Source organism: Priapulus caudatus, unplaced genomic scaffold (genome assembly GCF_000485595.1).
Source record: "Priapulus caudatus unplaced genomic scaffold, Priapulus_caudatus-5.0.1 Scaffold2018, whole genome shotgun sequence".
Lineage (NCBI taxonomy): Eukaryota > Metazoa > Priapulida > Priapulimorpha > Priapulimorphida > Priapulidae > Priapulus > Priapulus caudatus.
Genome location: NW_014579079.1, coordinates 22,431 through 38,047, shown reverse-complemented (window position 1 = coordinate 38,047; position 15,617 = coordinate 22,431). Strand labels below are relative to the sequence as shown.

General features: G+C 42.7%; 1 pseudogene; it reads left to right on the top strand.

Moving 5' to 3' along the window:
* The first annotated feature begins 6,036 nt into the window (after positions 1 to 6,036).
* On the top strand, positions 6,037 to 7,456 carry LOC106818093 (annotated as a pseudogene).
* Positions 7,457 to 15,617: the final 8,161 nt, after the last annotated feature.

Below are 15,617 nucleotides of genomic sequence, written 5' to 3'. Positions count from 1 at the left end.
GTTTGTGGAGCGTGTCTACACTATGGTACTGACTACACTACACTACTGGTACTGACTGTGATTCGAATGTTTAATGTCCAATGTTTGTCTATCTGCAGGATCACATGACTACAAACTGTCATTTGATTGGCTGAGTTATTCCAACATCAGCAAACTCGAGCAAACTAGTTTGTCAAGAAGGTGCAGCGCCTAACTTCTGCAACTTCTGCAAACTAGTTTGTCGAAGTTTGTCAACTGGTCTACCCTGGCAAACTTTGGAAAACTTTTCTTGCCAAACTCGGAGTTTGCTCGAGTTTGCAAACTAAAGTTTGCTAGTGTAGACAGGGCTTAAGTAACTGAACGTATGGCAGAGGTACAGGTCTGGTTACTACCCTCTGGTTTATATATATATATATAAATACAACTAAACAACATCATCCAAATACAGGTACCTTACGTAGCCACAAGTTACCTGCTCGTTTTCTACTATACGTGGCGAGAAGTGGTTTTCTGCCGACGTGAAACAGTCGTAGGGCTGGAGGGGCTACATAGTGGCTACTACGTGCAAGTAATTTGGCTAGTTTGTTGATGGATTGTGATGCTATTTTATGCTGAAATATGCAGGTACATGGATTAGAATCTCTAAGGATGGAAATCAGAATAAATAAAACAAGTTTATTTTTACATCCGATCAACTCTTTTTATTAATCTGTGTGCTAGTGTTGGTTGTTGGATGAAAAGAATGTAATCCTGACGAAGCCATTGAATGAATGAAGGTGAAGATGAATGATCATGCAGTAGATTGACATGACATCCCAATTTTCGTTTTGGATTTCACTCTAGACTGAGGGTTTGGTCATGATTCCATCATCACACCTCAAGAGGCATAATGGAGAGCCCTCAAGGAGCTCTCCATCATCCTTTTAAAGTGTGATGTTTAGTGGAGCTCTCATCATGCCTCTTAAGGGTGTGATTTTTTAGTGGAGCTAAGCCGGGCTTGGTGAATTCTGTTCACATGTTGCCTCGTTGCTATTTTAATTTTATGTGAGAGTATGCTGCACGTGCAAGAGAAATCACCACCCCACTCAAACAGCTGCCTACTGGATGCCAGCGATATATGTATATAACTTATAAGTGTAAATGTGTAGTGGCGTGCGCCGTGCGTGCGGTGTACCTGTGTGTTGTAGAGGAGCATTTGACCGGCATTTACAGGTAATTATCGGAAATACTAGGCGAAAGAGAATAGAGAAACATTAAGACATTGGTAGTAAATTTATACATTTCGTGTTTAATCAGCATTGCTTTTTTTATTGAAAATTCTCCAAGCGTCTGTGGTCCGCCTGGTCTCTCGTCACTTTACCTTGTGTTGTGATCACTCTAGGCAGCCTAAAAAAGCTGTGTGGCTCTCTCTGATACCGATTGCTGCAGTTGACAACACCTCAGGAGAGCGGCGTTGTGATGCGTTTGCTTAAGCGCATGAAGCTTCCGAGGGGCTCAGAAAGATCATAGCAAAATGAAATGCAATGACCATGTCTGCATGTTCAGAAACAGTGAGGGCAAAAACACTAACTTTAATGAACAAGGCCACAATAGCAAAACGCAATATCCTAATTAGAAATGCACATGCTATTGGAAAAAACGGCAGGCCCTACACCGATTACGTCCAGCTGTGCCAGCTTGACAAGGCCAAGGGATTAGTTAGATGTCGGCAGCACTTACCTCACCGACAAGGCCTGCCAGAGGTTCATTACGGCGATAGCCGATACAAGGTGCCGGGAACAGTATGGAGCTATAAATTATGCCAAATTCCTTGGTGTAATAAGTGACGGATCCACAGATTCCTCATCAAAGGAGGCCGAAATTTTAGTTTCGAATTAAAATTTAATTTAATTTAAATTTTATTCTCATGATTCATATCAAAGTTACGTATATTTTATACAATTGAATGTCTTTTGCACAACTTCTGAGGGACACCCCTTGTACCCTGGGGGAGACCACCTGTACCCCCTAGCAGAAGGGGGGCTCCACCCACCTACCCCACCTAACTCCTGGCAAATCACAATGCCCGTTGCTCTGCGCCTAGTAAGAGTCCTTCAGCAGGACTAGTAGAATCTCGACAGGACTAGTACATTTTTTAGCTCATCTGACGTAGTCAGATGCAGCTTGTAGAATAGCATGATTGTCCGTCCGTTCGTCTGTCCGTGCGTCCGTCCGTCCGTCCACAGTTGGGCACAAATCTTAACTGCTCGACGTACGGTCACGATATTCGGGACGTCAGGGGGATCGTGAAAAGGACTCAGGATGACCAATTTGGGGGTCAAAGATCAAGAGGTGTAAACGGAGGGGGAATATTTCCCCCTTAATTTAATTGATATGAGGAAATACGAAATTGTGGCACAAATCTGAACGGCTTGACTTATGCTCTTAATATTCGGTGTATAGTGTGATGGGCAGGAAACCCATCACCAGTGCGAAATTGGTCAAAGGGCAGTGGGGGAAAGGTCAGATATCAGACATTTTCTGAGGACATTGCCTAATAGACAGAGTGAAAAACGTTTTGTTTCACCACTGACCTACACATTTTTATCACTTTATTGAAAGGACCATGAAATGTGCTTTCCACTGACGTGCAAAGGTAAGTGTCTGATAACCTTTTGACCCCAAGAGAGGGGGTTAAACATGGATTTGTTGACTGTTAACAAAGGAGTGAACTGCTTAATCAGAGCCATAACTGTGTGGATGCGAGGCTAATTTTGCAGTTCAATTGCAAAGACAAAAGTTTGTTGAACAAGGTTTATGCTCCGTAAATCATATTATTTTCTAAAGCTGTCTGTATATTAATAGCACCTGAATGCTCGCGTGGCCGTCATCCGAAATGTAGGCAAAAACCTGGGGGCAACTCATTACTCATGCATGGGGGAACTGGCACTTCTATTCTATATAACATGCACACCTGCAATGCAGATTTGTTTAATTTATTACTCACAGCTGAGCGAAATTGTTGCTTCCTGAATATACTTCGATTTTAGCCTGTGAATTTCAGCAACTCGAGGAAATTAGGTTATCTCTTCTTTCTTGACTTATCACCAATGTACGAGGCGATGCATTTTGATTATTGATTACACTTGCATACGCTATCTCGCGCAACTATATGCCTAGTGATACATTATGACACGATAAGTCAGTCGAGCAGGTATGAAGTAGGATGCAGTGTTAGGCTTTAGTTTTTGTGTTAATACCTAGGCTAAACAGTTTTGATGACGTCGTAGCCGGTTTAGCGATGGAACAGATTTTCAACCTTTGGTCAGAAAGGCCAGTACAGTAGAGCAGCAGACCTCAGATGAGCACTCTGCGCTCATGTGGTTCTTTTACTAGTCCTGTGGACTAATGATAAAATGGTTACTATCTAACCCTGTATACTACACTACTGTACAATACTGTATACGTACATACATACAGGCTTTTCATTTTTAAGGGGCGCGATCGCGCTCGGCGCTCACAAATTTGTGGTGTGTAAAGCCCTGTCTACACTAGCAAACTTTAGTTTGCAAACTCGAGCAAACTCCGAGTTTGTTAAGTTTGGAGAAGTTTGTGGAGCGTGTCTACACTATGGTACTGACTACACTACACTACTGGTACTGACGTGAATTCGAATGTTTAAGTGTCCAATGTTTGTCTATCTGCAGGATCAATGACTACAAACTGTCATTTGATTGGCTGAGTTATCCAACCTCAGCAAACTCGAGCAAACTAGTTTGTCAGAAGGTGCGACGGCCTAACTTCTGCAAACTTCTGCAACTAGTTTGTCGAAGTTTGTCAACTGTCTACCCTGGCAAACTTTGGAAAACTTTTCTTGCCAAACTCGAGTTTGCTCGAGTTTGCAAACTAAAGTTTGCTAGTGTAGACAGGGCTTAAGTAACTGAACGTATGGCAGAGGTACAGGTCTGGTTACTACCCTCTGGTTTATATATATATATATAATACAACTAAAAAACATCATCATCCAAATACAGGTACCTATACGGTAGCACAAAGTTACCTGCTCGTTTTCTACTATACGTGGCGAGAAGTGGTTTTCTGCCGACTTGAAACAGTCGTAGGGCTGGAGGGGCTACATAGTGGCTACTACGTGCAAGTAATTTGGCTAGTTTGTTGATGGATTGTGATGCTATTTTATGCTGAAATATGCCAGGTACATGATTAGAATCTCTAAGGATGGAAATCAGAATAAATAAAACAAGTTTTATTTTTACATCGCGATCAACTCTTTTATTAATATGTGTGCTAGTGTTGGGTTGTTGGATGAAAAGAATGTAATCCTGACGAAGCCATTGAATGAATGAAGGTGAAGATGAATGATAATCAGTAGATTGACATGACATCCCAATTTTCGTTATTTTGGATTTCACTCTAGACGAATCATGACCAATCCTCACATCATCACACCTCAAGAGGCATAATGGAGAGCCCTCAAGGAGCTCTCCATCATCCCTTTTAAAGGTGTGATGTTTAGTGGAGCTCTTCATCATGCCTCTTAAGGGTGTGATTTTTTAGTGGAGCTCTCCATCATGCCTCTTAAGGGTGTGATTATGGAGCGTGAAAAGACCCCCTATGGTGTCCTAGGGGAGTCATTAGTAGTCCTCCTGTACTTTTCAAATCTGAAAGCCTGTACATATGTTCGACTTATGAACGACCGCTCGGAACCGAACCTGTTCGTAAGTTGGGGAGTCTCTGTAGTAATAATAAACAAAGATTTATGTTTTTTCTTGTAGGTAAACCAGCTGACCTGTATGACTGCTCACATAGTGACTGCATGGGCTCCTACATTGCTGCTTGCGGACACACTGACTCCAAGGAACTCACGTAAAAAGATCTTGAAGGGCGAAACAGATTTAAAAAGGTATTGTTTATATGTACTTGGGTATGTATACAGATTGTCTTGCTCTAAAACTATATAATTCCATAGTATCAAACTTCAGACAATTCCAATAAAAGGGTGGCATGTCAAGTGTTTGCGACTGGATATTTTATTACAAAAATGAATAATTTTTTGCAAGGGTGGAACTATTACGTGTGTACGTATGTGGCTCTGTGGTGTGTATGTTATTGACTGGCGACTATTTGATCTGTTTGTTGAACACATTTCGTTGTGTACTTCCATATCTTCACTTTATATTTAAATTCTAAATTATAGCTTATATAACATGTTACAAACATATGTTAACTTCAGGGTGCGAAATTAACGGGAGTCCAGAGTCAAATACTCGCTGATTTACTGTCAGACTCCCTGATTTGACATATGCATGAGTCCGTGTGACTCCCTGAAAATGCTGCCATACTAACTAGTTCGTTCCAGAGCACGACCTCGCGGAATTGCCGTATTTGAAATGTCCAAATTTGGCAAACGTGCAACCACATGAATCTTAAAAATAAGCACATGCATTGTTGTTAATATCTTTAATTTTGACCCCAGACTGCGGACTCCCTTTTTTTGAGGGTAGGGTATGAGAATGGGAGAAGGAGTTGGACTCACGCGTTCAAAATTTAATTTCTACCCCTGTAACGCGGCTTTCAATACTTTTTTTTTTTAGCAATTTTGAGGAGAACCCAAATAGGACGTTAATTCTACGAATGTTAGTGTGACGAGGCCATCTCCGAAGCATAATACGAGGATGTAACTTGAGCGCCGGACAGGGTAGATACTTGCCTACATCTGTGACCAGAACGTGGCAGCTTTCCCTGAAGCACGATGGAATACGTGAGAATTAATTCCCGGGGAAAACCATATGAGTGCGAACTGTGTGATACTGTCTTCTCCAATCTGAGTAGTGTGAAGATACACATGAGAACTCACACTGGAGAGAAACCGTATAAGTGCGAGGTGTGTGATGCCGCATCCTCTACTCTGGGTAATATGAAGACACACATGAGAACTCACACGGGAGAAAAACCATATAAGTGCGAGCTGTGTGATGCTACCTTCTCCAATACGAGTCATGTGAAGATACACATGAGAACACACACTGGAGAGAAACCGTATAAGTGCGAGGTGTGTGATGCTACCTTCTCACGATCAGGTGATGTGAAGATACACATGAGAACACACACTGGAGAGAAACCGTATAAGTGTGAGGTGTGTGATGCCACATCCTCCACTCTGGGTAATATGAAGAAACATATGAGAACTCACACGGGGGAAAAACCATATAAGTGCGATCTGTGTGATGCTACCTTCTCAAATACGAGTCATGTGAAGATGCACATCAGAATTCACACGGGAGAAAAACCGTATAAGTGTGATCGGTGTGATGCTGCCTTCTCAAGGTCAAGTAGTCTAAAGACACACATGAGAACTCATACAAGAGAGAAACCGTTTAAGTGCGATCTATGTGATGCTACCTTCACACAATCAGGTCATTTGAAGATACACATGCGAACTCACACTGGAGAGAAACCATGTAAGTGCGAGCTGTGTGATGCTACCTTCTCAAATACGAGTCATCTGAAGATACACATGAGAACACACACGGGAGAGAAACCATATAAGTGCAATCTGTGTGATGCTACCTTCTCGCAAACAGGTGATGCGAAGATACACATGAGAATTCACACGGGAGAGAAACCGTATAAGTGCAATCTGTGTGATGCTACCTTCTCAAGTGCGACTGATGTAAAGAAACACATGAGAACGCACACGGGAGAAAAACCGTATAAGTGCGATCTGTGTGAAGCCTCCTTCTCACATTCGGGTAATATGAGGACACACATAAGAACTCACACGGGCGAGAAACCATATAAGTGCGATCTGTGTGATGCTACCTTCTCATGTACGAGTGATGTGAAGACACACATGAGAACTCATACAAGAGAGAAACCGTTTAAGTGCGATCTGTGTGAAGCCACCTTTTCACAGTCGGGTAATATGAAGAGACACATGAGAACTCACACGGGAGAGAAATCATATAAGTGCGATCTGTGTGATGCTGCCTTCGCCTGTCTGAATTATGTGAAGATACACATGAGAACTCACACTCGAGAGAAACCGTATAAGTGCGAGCTGTGTGAAGCCGCATTCTCCACTCTGAGTAATGTGAAGACACACATGAGAACGCACACGGGCGAGAAACCGTATAAGTGCGATCTGTGTGATGCTGCCTTCTCATGTCGGAGTAGTGTGAAGAAACACATGAGAACTCACACGGGAGAGAAACCATATAAGTGCGATCTGTGTGATGCTACCTTCTCACATTTGGGTAATATGAAGACACACATGAGAACTCACACGGGAGAGAAACCATATAAGTGCGATCTGTGTGATGCTACCTTCTCACAGTCGGGTAATATGAAGACACATATGAGAACTCACACGGGCGAGTAACCATATAAGTGCGATCTGTGTGACGCTGCCTTTGCATGTCTGAATCATGTGAAGAGACAAATGAGAACGCACACGAAGGAAACAATCATTCAAATGTAACATTAAAAGTTACGCTTTTGCTCTGAAGACACCCAATGATCGCACATGAGATTTAATCAGAAAGTACATCTTAAACCTTCAGACCCACATGTAAGAGCAGCTTGGCTCTGTGAACACGCGAGCGCACCGCACACATCGATCTGGGGCAGTGTGGAATCCCAACAAATACAACTCGACTGCTACAGCTTCTGCCAGAGTGGAATCTGAACTACGAATTGCTTGTGAAAGCTCTGAAACCGCTAAGTTACAGTGACATGATTGTGTTTTTAATGAGAGCCCAATGTGTGAGCATTAAACAAATGTGTAACTTTTGTCTAAAATCTAACTAATACCATTTGTGTATAACCATATGTTTGAACAATTTTCTAATAAAACAACGTATAGCCTGTATTATTACTTGCAATTTTGATGTTTGTCATCGAGTATGATATATGACGGATATAGAGGGAAGTAGGGAGGATTCGAACAATAAAAACGAGGACGTGTTTTGGAATGATAATACTACTGACAGAGTGGGTGAGGAAGGAGAGAGGCAGAGCAAATGAGATAGCGAGATGCGAGAAATGCGCAAAATGTTGATGTTTTATTCATATCAAAATATATGTATGTAGACATTTACACATAATTAACATTTAAATAACGGTTTATAATAATTTCGAACACAGGCGTATTTATTCATATATGTCATACTAATTCAATCATTAACTTGTGTCTAAAATGTCACTAATACCATTTGTGAATAACCTTATATGTTTGAACACTGATCTAATAAAACAACGTATACACTGATTATTTGTTAATTTGATGTTTGTATCGAGTATGAAGGATACAGAGGGAAGTAGCAGGGTATACAGCAATAAAACGAGGACGTGAGTTGGGATGAAAATTGTATTGACAGAGGGCGCAAATAATTGAGATAGAGAGATGCGAAAAACGAGCAAATCGAATTTATATGGGTTAGCTGTAACTCAAAGAGAAAACTCGTGCCATAGTTACCGGTTGATGTTTTTTTTTGTTTCAAAATATATGCTTGTAAGCATTTACAGATAGTTAACATTGAAATAACGGATAATTTCTAACACCGACGTGTTCATTTATTATGTCATACAAATACAGGAGCACGTATAGCATATCACACGATTCCAGTCGTGGGTGAATGCACACGCTCCCTCCATATCACTTTAATTAGTCATATTAATTGTTAATTATTCATAGATGTCGCGAATTTTATAGATGCCGTGTGTTGTGAAGTTTACGAGAGTAGAGCTGGGTTGGATTTTCCACATATTTGTTGACAAATGCCGCCGGTGGTGTATGCCGGTGGTGGATAGGGGGAGCCGGTCTATGCCGCGGAGCTGTATTAAATTTAATTGTATCAGACACGTGCTTTTACACACTACTACGCGGTTTGACGCTCAACCTCGAGTTAGCAGAAATTGGTGTATGCAGTAGATGCGGTCCCAATGCAAGCAGACCTGAAGGAACTGATACAACAACCAACCAAAAACGGGTGTCACTTTCCCCCGGCGCTAGATGAGGCACGGTGATCACGTCTTATGACGTCACTGCCACAAAGGCGTTTATAATCATTTCCCTATATTATTATATTATTATATTACGCCGGGGGAGAAAGGTATTCCCTACAAAGTACGGGTAGGGTATCATTCGACACATACAATAGGCTGGTTGGTATTGGTCACATTTCGAGGGACTCGCTGCTTCCTGATTCTACGTGTAAGAGACGCAATAAAATACTATTTGCTAATAAAGATAGATTACTGGCTACGTTGTTTACAATAAAATCTTATTAGCTACAAGAAAAACCCGATTGATTTAATTTTAACATAAAATGCAGCCTGTTTAGCCAATCAAGTATCGGGCATCAGGACAACCGGTCAATTTTCGCCACAAGGTGTTGCTTATCCGTCACAGGTTCCTGTGATTCCCGCTAGGAGGCAGAAGGTGTCGTATCAAACCAGTGCTCATGTTTCTAACTATGTGTGTCAAACCAAAGCCCGGCTGTCCACGGGAATCCATTCGCTGTACAAATTTCATCAAATGATTCCTACTTCTCCTCACATTTAAATGTATGATATCAGCAGAATTGCATTTGCTTTGGCAGATACTGAATACGTGCGAAGATACAAGTCAGCCGATACAGCTCCGCGTTTTCCAGTTTCCCTACATCATTCTCTCCCTGCTTATCTTCACGCTTCTCCTCGTCTCTCTCCTCCTCCTCATCCTCTTCCTTATCTTTCCTTCCTTCTCCTCCTGCTCCTGCTGCTGCTGCTCCTCCCCCCCTCCCTCTCATTGACTCTTCCTCCTTATCCTCCCTATCCTTCTCATCCTGCTCCTGCTGCTGCTCCTCCTCCTCCCCCTCCCTCCTTGACTCTTCCTCCTTATCCTCCCTATCCATCTCATCCTGATCCTGCTGCTGCTGCTGCCTCCTCTCCCCCTCCCTCCCTCCTTGACTCTTCCTCCTTAGTCATCCCATATCCTTCTCATCTATGCTTCTCTTCGGTCCTGCTGCTGCTGCTCCTCCTCCTCTCCCTCTCGGTCATCCTTACTCGCTCCCCCTCTGTTCTTCCCCTTTCTCGATTTCTTCTCTATTCCTACTCCTCTCCCTCCTCCTTCTCGTACCGTCCCACGCTTCAGGTTCATTTTTTGAGACTCTTATCTAAGTCATATACGCAAATCAATATAGGTATGTTGTTACATCGGTCGCACTGCAACACTGTTCAATTGTGGATAGTATTAATCTGTGACAAAAATAGCCATTTTTTTTGATACTGACGCAGATCTGTGCATCACTCTCTCAGCTATCAAAGGCAGCTATGATTTTTATAATAGCTAGTGCTAGGTGCCGTACGTGCTCTAATAGAAATTTGATCTTATCACGATTATCTGTCTCTTGCTTCTCGTGAATCTCGCTCTTCCGTAGCTATTCCTTTCATCCGTCCACTCTATTGCGCATAACCTTTCACACTCTTTCCCTTCGGACCTTCTCTCTCTCGCATTTCATATAAATCTATCATATCATCATCCCTCCCACTTCCTACAACACTATCGAAATCTACGAGCCCCATCTTACCCTTCCTTTGCCTCTCCGCGCACGCCACACACACGCACGCACGCCACGCTGCACGACACCTACTCCGTCCATCGTGCCCTACTCATCAATCACATAGCGCTTACCCCCCCTCCTTCCTCCTTTCCTCTTCTTCCTTTTCCTCATTCCAGCACAGCCTCCTAATTCTCACGTCATCCTCCTTCTCTTCATGTGCCTTCTCTTCCTTCTCCGATCCTCCTTCCCCAACAAAATCACACTACTCCTCTCGTCATGCCTTTTTGACCGTGCTCTCGAGCGTCGCTCAGACTACACACTCTCTCTAACTCAAAAGTTCAATAACTCATTTTTAAAGGCATGTACACATTATACTGACACATAATGATAACATGACGTCCAGAAATTTACAATATATGTGACATGCTAACATCTCAATTGTGACTTTGGTCTCTGACTAGGAGCTTAGTCTTTGAGCGGTCTCCATCCCTCGACCCTATCCGCTATATTGAATGTGATAATCTACACAATGCTGACAGCATGAAAGAAATAAATATTATATTGTCCATGCGAACGAAAACAAAAAAAGTTACATATGTGACTCTCGCCACTAGTTGTGACCATTTGTTGGAGCACATGTTTTGAGCGTTCGACGGAGCACATCTCCAAGACGATAGTACCGCAATATACTGACACATAGATTGCATTATACGATGACGTCGCAGAAAACTATTTAAACATCCATTGGATTAATTACATGCTTGGTCCCACTATGCATAGAGAACGTTCATTTTTGAATATGACATCGACTTACAGTGATGAGCTCACTCGAAAATAATACTACAGCTCTTGCCAGCGCCGTAATTTTAAATACTTTTAAGTGAGTTTAGACCAAGAAATAATGTACACTAAATAAAGTTAATTTTAATGAGCCATAGTCATTAGCTCTAAAAATATTGGTTATCAAGGAGCCTACATATAATAAGTTGGAGCGTTTACTGAATGCCGAGCACATTCTCCTAAGGCCAGATTAGAGTACACAGTTAAGTTAGTTAATCGCTCAACTATGAGTTCGATCGAGAAAATCATCAAACTCACCTACTAGTCAAAACCTCCCAATGCCTGTCAAATAGTGCATAGAGCTGGTAAGACTCCAAAGTATAAAGAATATGCGACAATTGCTGCCTGGTGTAGGTTCCTGAGTAACAAAAAATTCAAGTTAGATTTAGTCCCTCCAGACATCAGTTATTTCTCAATATTGATTCCATATTAATTGATCATATATGTAGGGGGCAACTGGTCTGTCTGTGTATAATGTTAGGCGCTGTAGTGCTCTCGAGCGCGGTGTACATAATAGACATCTCTACGGGGATATGCGATGTGGCATGACCTAGTGAATTTACCTAGCAAGTGTAATTTATGGAGCACATTGCTTTGCAGGTTGATGCGATAGCTCTTAGCTGGAGCTTTCGTTGTGCCTGTCAGACGTGCGTTAGTGTATGCGCCGTGTGTTGTGTGTGTGTGTTGATGGTGAGGTGAGTGGAGTCACGATAATGATTAACCATGAGTCCAAAAATAAACATTATGTAACATCAATGCTTTCATATAGTAATATATTTATATAGCATATAGTAGCATATATATATAATATATATATATATATATATATATACTATATATATATATATATATATATGGTAGGCTATAATGTTAGGCATATGCTAGGCGTATAATGTTACGCTGATGCGCATGGGGCTGCAAAGCTGTTGCATTGCCGGCTATTAGATTGGTAGCCATACTTGCTCGTGACGTCATCATAGACCTGGAGGTGCTGACCCCCAAAGGATGCAATTTGCCCCCCGACAGCGCTGGGTCGCCCTCCCTAATTATAACACACAGGTCTACCTGATCAATAAATCTTATTACCCAGAAATCTAGTGTGAGCGATACCCATAACCCATATCTAAAATGCATATTAATCACAACAAACATTCACCTTTCTGCAATATAATAATCGCCGCATGCTAACACCACTAAACCGTTGCGTCAGATTGCTGTACTGACTGGATATGCAGTAGGACACCTTACCATGCAAATCTGTCTTTTACCTATTTCTTTAAGAGAGGTATGTACTAATGCAAATGCTTCCATATGGATCTATGCTTCGAAATACCTTCTCTTCATTAAAATTGCATAATTTACACAAAAACATGATCTTTCTCGTTACGATATTGCGCATGCTCGAGCACCGTCCAGTCGCTGCAGCTAACAGACTGAAGAAAACTTGGTGCATCCGGCTGTTACGCTTTCCGCCACCGCCTTAAAACGGCCATAATCATATATTTCCGTCTGACCGGTCAAAAGAAAATTATGGAGCTCGGAACATTGCTACCCAAGACGACAAGATGTACTACGTGATGCTTGAAGAATTGTTGGCAAGCGGCAAGCATAGCCTGAGTAGTGTAAACAAAAGAATGCAGGGCCCTTATAGACTTGTTCTATGTACCACCAGTAATATATGAAGAAACGTATATTTTTCAACCAGTCTCTAGCAGTCTAAGACCAGAGAAAGAAAAATTAAAGTCCAAACAAAAGTCGCGGGGCTCGACGCCGCCTTTAGTTTAATCGCGTCCTCTTAACAGAGTCATAATATTCTTCTGTTCATAGTACCGCACCGGCTACGGAAGGACTTGCTTACCGGCCTGGAAGTCCGTACATGTAAAACATGTCGTGTGTTGAGATGTTATTTGGAGAGCTGGACGGCACAAGTGGAGGGGGCGCGGTATTGTGAGAGGAGCAGCGATGGACCGGTGGCGAGCGTCGCAGAAGACGATCAGCAAAGATCAAAATCAAATCTTGAGATTCAATCAGAGACTTCTACCGCCACCACAGAGAAAAACCGACTACTTGGAGACGCCAGCACACCTGCGCGCGCCACGACGCATTGCGTTCACGCACGCACAAACACATCATACACAGACACTCACCATACACGTGGTAATCTCCCGTGCGCCATGCCGCATGAATAGACGCCACCAGCGTGCAGATCGTGATAAAGGCTGATGACTCTCGTCACTTTCACACAGCTCGCTGCTGTCATAAGCAGCATATCAGCGACGGTAAAATCTGAGCAGAACGGTGGATCACTGCAACCTGATGCGTGCAATGGACCGCACCCACAATAAGTATCTCTGCGCGCATAAGAACTTGCATCGGTGGACACTCTGCTTATAGAAGAATATTGGTCAATCCAACTCAACTTTTCGCGCGCCCACGCCACTGTTTCCAGCATATAGATATGATAATATGCAGATCAGCGTCGGCCGTTATGCAAAAGATGGTGGCAGGGCAACGTCCACCCAAACCACTGCGCGGCACTACTGCAATTCGCCCACCCAAATACGCAGCNGCTTAATTAAAAAGCGAAACGCTCTGCTCACATGCAAAAAACGAGAACGTTAATTTTTCATGGCGCTCATATACAATATTTCATAAATAATAATACTTATGTTATTCTATGACATATTAATAAATGCGTATGTTTATATAAAAAAATACCTATAATACATACTAGTAATAAAATCACAAGCGGTATTTTCGAGGCTATAAATAACGCGAAAAGTTGCCCCTATAATTAGGTAGAAGAGCACGTTTCACGAAGAAACAGACAAAATGAGTTTAGACTAAAACGTTGCACATATTCTGTAGCAATTCGATTTAATTCTAGTTTATCTAATATCTTCTCCTTTTTATATTTAATTTTGTTTTCGTATGTCGGCAGCGAGATCTACCTTCCTACTTTGCGTCAGTGGGAAAACCGGAACGTTGGAAGTGTCCCCGTACGACTGACGAACGCGCGCTGTACCAGCAACTGCTCCTCGATCCACGATGAAAGGTATGTACGCTGCACACTACGTTTTTATTTATTTTTGTTGAATTCATGTTCATTTCTTTATTTATTAAAGTAAATATCCAGGTATACATATCCACGTATAACAATCATTTCAAAATTCAACAAATCAGATAGCTACCAAGAATAATTACACAAACTGTATGTAACACAAGAAGACATATTTCTACTATGGTGAATGCATAAATCAATCTATAGATGAATGGACGTATGCGTGAATGTGTAGCGTTGAACAAGTTGAAGTCAGTTATAAAGCGAACAGTCGGATTGTCACAGGGAAAACGTTGTTTTATTTCGCACACCACTATGTCGTCATAACCGGCCATGTTCTCTCTCCGCGTCTCCTTTTATACCCTTGGGCGTGCCCTTACCGTCGGGCGCGTCCCTTCTCGCCTCGCCGTCCGCTTCGGCCATCGCCCCTATTGGTTCGGCGTCGGACATTCCTATGACGAGTGACCACCGGGTCTATCTTACGTCAGTTTGGACTGTGTCCAAACCCAACCCTTTGGCCTTTGGCTGGCTGCCAAAATGTCCCTGGTTACTTTTATTCTGCATGCGTTGCTTCGTGGCTACTTATCTTAGCCCAGACTACTGCGTGCTCGCCTTCCGTATCAAATGTACCTCTAATCTATATCTAATGTATATCTAATGCCTTCCGTGGCCCAGTACTATTTGCACATCTGCCGTTGGCATAATTACCAATCTTTTAAGCGTTGCGATGTTAATTTTTCAATGTGCTGTTGGACGCTTCTATAATCGAATACTCGTGCCACTATCGCCCATGCTCCCTATTCCTACATTTCAATATTAATTTCCGCTCTAATAATTTCTGCTTCATTACAAATGAATGAATAAACGAATGCGACTATTCGCTCGTTGCAGGGCGCTACTCGCCACACGTTCGCGTAGCGCCACCCTTCAGGACCGCAGGGAGCGAGCGGCGAGGATCCCACAGAGCGCAGCACATGCGGCGAGGCTGCGCGCCCTCGTGGCAGCCGAGGAGAAGAGGAGGATGGATGCGGCGGCGCTGCTGTACGCTCGGTGAGGATTAGCGAGAATCTGGCGCGACGACGCGCGATGTCGCTACGGTTAGAGTGGGCGACGACAGAGAGTTATACACCTGTGTGTGTGTGTGTGTGTGTGTGTGTGTGTGTGTGTGTGTGTGTGTGTGTGTGTGTGTGTGTGTG